Here is a 4,672-nt window from a genome sequence, read left to right as displayed (position 1 = left end):
ATGAAAACTTAATAAGATCAACTATGTATATTTCTGCATATGTTAAGTAAAAATTATATACATAATAAGGGAAGGTCTAGTTCAATTTTGGTGCTTTCTTTTTCATTATTAAATGATCAGAGCGCGCCGTGATTGGTCAAAACGAGCTCATTATATTTCCATAAAGCACGCGCCTTACGTCACATGAGTGCACTGTTGAGATACAATCACGCAGTCTACGTCATCGGTACGAGCGCGCGCAATTTACGATTGAAGAATTTGTTCATTCTTAGCGTGCGTATATCGAGTTATGGATGCACGCAGGAAGTTTGGAGAGCACAAAAAATGCGTAAGAGTAGCTCGAGGCGCAGCAGCAAGTCTAGCTTTTTGAGTGCTCTCCAAACTTCCCAAGTGCATCCATAACTCGATATACGCACAGCTAAAAGCATGAGCAAATTCTTTTATATCAGGGCGACAACAAGGATCTGCGCGAAGAAGCCTTTTATTGTGATAGAGAGCAAAATTCTCACAACGCACAAAAAAGTAAACAAACGTCCCTATTGGCTGGTCAAAAACACGCCACATTTTATACTTTGGTTTAAGCGAGAACTCTTGAGCCAGTTAACCGATAACAGTGAATGAAAAGCACAAAATCTACAGGGAAAATGGAGAAAATCAAAGCTAAATGAACTCAAGTGACACTAAAAAATGTTTTAAAATTCAAAGATCCGAAGTTACCCAGGGTTTTGATTGTTCAAAATAATGTTTACGCTGCCGTGCACGGTGCAATTGGAAAAGACAGATTGGGCAACCACTACACTTTTATTTTGACGAACAGTTATGGCTGCAGATTAGGTTACCGGTCACCTCGCCACCAAGCAGACTCGCCACCAGCGAACTCGCCACCAAGGAACAGCCGAACATCCTACTGTCCTCGACTAATCTCTTTATTGGTGGTTGGTGGCGAGAAGACTTCACTTGGTGGCGAGTACGTTGGTGGCGAGATCGTTCCTTGGTGGCGAGTTCGCTGGTGGCGAGTCTGCTGGTTACCGGTCACCTCGCCACCAAGCAGACTCGCCACCAGCGAACTCGCCACCAAGGAACAGCCGAACATCCTACTGTCCTCGACTAATCTCTTTATTGGTGGTTGGTGGCGAGAAGACTTCACTTGGTGGCGAGTACGTTGGTGGCGAGATCGTTCCTTGGTGGCGAGTCTGCTTGGTGGCGAGGTGACTGGATACCGTTCTCCCAACCTCCCAAGTTAAATAAGATGACGTGAGCAATCATAACCTGCGGTATCCAGTCACCTCGCCACCAAGCAGACTCGCCACCAGCGAACTCGCCACCAAGGAACGATCTCGCCACCAACGTACTCGCCACCAAGTGAAGTCTTCTCGCCACCAACCACCAATAAAGAGATTAGTCGAGGACAGTAGGATGTTCGGCTGATAAGTCTGTACTCAAACTTTATAAACGTATGTTGTCGAAAGCACGTTCGAAACCGATAAGTTTGTTCGCTTGTCTGTACTCAAACTTTATAAACGTATGTTGTCGAAAGCACGTCCGAAACCGATAAGTTTAGTTTTAATACAACTGCTATCGAGTTTCATTTCATCACTTATTTCTTCCCATGAAGTTTCATTTTCTCTCAAGTAAGTTTTTATTCCTCGCATCGAGTTTTGTAATTTCTCCTCGCTTACGTGCAAAAGACAAACACGATACGTTTCGATGTCAATGAGTTAGGAACGGAACACATCTAACACGTCGCTGAAGGTCATAATTTAATACAGACAAGCGCACAAACGTATCGGCCGATTTGAATTGTGCTCGTTCGAACATCCTACTCTCCTCGACTACTTTATTCTAGTTTATCTCTTTATTGGTGGTTGGTGGCGAGAAGACTTCACTTGGTGGCGAGTACGTTGGTGGCGAGATCGTTCCTTGGTGGCGAGTTCGCTGGTGGCGAGTCTGCTTGGTGGCGAGGTGACCGGTAACCGGGAGAACACTCGATAAGCTGGAAACCACTCCACTTCGCGTCGTGGTTTCCTACGCTTATCTCGTGTTCTCCCAACCTCCCGCGTGTTTACATCAGGCTATGTAAACACGGAAACAATTTTACATTTCTTTTATAAAATAACTAATGAGAGAGGAACGAAAACCGTGTTTACATGCGCTCATGCAAAATTATTTTATGGCCAATCAGAGCGCGCGTACTATTTGATTTATTTTATAAAAAGATTTTGTTCATAGCGGCTCACTAGGACTTAGATAGGGTAAGCACACGCTCTATGTTATAATTAACAATTGGTTCATACATCAGCGTGCGTTCATCGAGATATGAAGCACTTGGGAAGTTTGGGGAGCACGAAAGATGCGTACGAGTTGCTCGAGGCTACGCCTCTTACGCATCTTTCGTGCTCCAAACTTCCCAAGTGCTTCATATCTCGATGAACGCACAGCTGACGTATGAACCAATTGTTTTATAAAATTTTCAACCCGATGGAAATTTTTTTTCTCGAGGGATTTGTTTGCTGATGTCATGATCGCGCGCGATAGGAACATGGAGCACAATTGCGCAATTGAATTTGGTTAGACAAATTTAATAGCTATGCTATAATACATTTTATAAAAGAAATAAAAAACGCGCCGAGTGCATTGTTTAGTTAAATAAGCACGCAGGAATTTTAAGAACACTTCAGAAAAGCGAGAAGCACTCGCCCTCGGCTCGTGCTTCTCCACACTTCGCTCGTGTTCTTAAAAATTCCTGCGCGCTTATGTAACTCAACAATGCACTCGGCGCGTTTTTAATTGCTCTAATAATAAGCACAAAACAATGTTGACGTATGTAAGGCTTTAAAGTAGAGCGAAAGCGATAAAGTTAAAACAGTACTTCAGGTATAAAACGAACCACAAGAATCTGGTTTGATTTTTTTCAAAGGCTTTTGTAAGGCTTAGCTGACAAAACCTTCAATATTTGAGGAAAGAATTTGATGTAGCATCTTAAAGGATCCTTGTCAACCACTCCTCTTTTTCTTTGTTGACATACGGGCAACTGCGGAGAAATTCGTTCATATTAAGTCAATGCCTGGCAGGAGTTGTGCCGGCCCGTAAACACTTTTTACGAGGCGTAAATAAAGGAGAAACGTTACGCATCCTAAAAACAAATCGGACGCGCTCCACATTTGTTGAGAAACTTAAAGAGCTTAAAAGACGGCTAAATAAGGGGATTGAGGATACCTGACGAAGTTCTGGAGAAATACACTTACACTTAAAGAACAAAGGAAACATCATGAAGAAGAAAATTTTGCCTTTTGTAATTCAATATCACCCGGCTTTACCTAAACTCAAGAACATACTGATGGGGAAATGACACCTTATTCAAAATTACATCAGAAAAAAATAATCATCAAAATATATCATGGTCAGATCTAATGTATGAAGACAGAATTTTAAAATCGTTTGCGAATGGCAGGAGTGTCATGTAGGCTCGTCAATAATTCAGGTTTAAATGATCACTTACCTCTTGTGATATGCACACTGCGCGAAGTTTGTCGACGCTTTGATGCAGAAAAATCTCTGCAAATTGGCTATTGGTTAGACCTCTGATGCTTGGACTATCCCTCCTATCTTTTCACGGATTGAAATTTTTCGCCTGCTCCGTGGGTTTACGCCATCCACGTGAAGGAACGCGAGATACCATTGATGGTTCCAGTTACAAACAAAAACTTGTCAAGAATAATGCGAGAAACCACCACACAACTACTCAGAATAAACCACTGATAATTTCAGAAGGCTTACACGACAATTTCAGACCTCATAATATATTTAAATTGCTCGGATGCACTTGAATGAAAGACCACAAAGGAATTTTCTCGAATTTAGATGGCATAGGAAATGGCGGACTAAGCGCGCAGTGTCTTGTGGTTGACTATGATCCTTTAACAGAAACCCTTTCTTTGGTCAGTTGCTTGAGAGATCGTAAGTAATTTGGACTGGTCGGGCATTTGCATTCACACGGTGCCTTTTTTTGTTTTGGATTTGCTCAACGTTGAGTTTTTCTTAAAGGAAATCATATTTGCAACTGATTATCAGCTATGTAGCCATTCCAAATAAACAAAAATAAAATTTGGCTCGGGGAAAAAACCTAGAAAATCTTCTGTGTTTCTCTTGAAGAGGTTGCAGTGTAAAACCGTGGCAATCAGATGTTCAAAGTTTCGCCATGGTAACGGGATAAGGGATGCAACTGGCGGGATTCGGGAAACTAGAATAAGTCTCTGGTTTACCTCAACTCATGTTACTTGATACTCATCTTTTAAGGTGATTCCTTAGGAAAAAAGGTTATCGAAAAAAAGTTTTTAACTTTCCTTTAATGTTTGGCCCGCAGTGCAGGTGTCTTCTTAAGGTAAACTAACGTTTTAAGCTCGCCGTTTATCCGACCGGCCATATTTGATTTGGAGTTAGAGTGGACGGTGGGGGTAGGGGCGGGGGAAGAGAGAGAGGACGCCTGCCCGAAGAGGCTGTTGAATTGCAAACACCCCCTTATTAGTTGCGCGACACTACATTTCCGGAAATGAGCAGGTAAATTAAAAACCGGAAGCACTGTCTCCCGACAAAAACAACACACCTAGAGCTTATGAGTGAGACAGTGAGGCAGTTTTTTTTTTAGCCGGGAAAGAAATGGCTTCGACAAAAC

Source organism: Pocillopora verrucosa, chromosome 2 (assembly GCF_036669915.1).
Source record: "Pocillopora verrucosa isolate sample1 chromosome 2, ASM3666991v2, whole genome shotgun sequence".
In the NCBI taxonomy this organism is placed as follows: domain Eukaryota; kingdom Metazoa; phylum Cnidaria; class Anthozoa; order Scleractinia; family Pocilloporidae; genus Pocillopora; species Pocillopora verrucosa.
Note: the sequence above shows the minus strand (reverse complement) of the source record.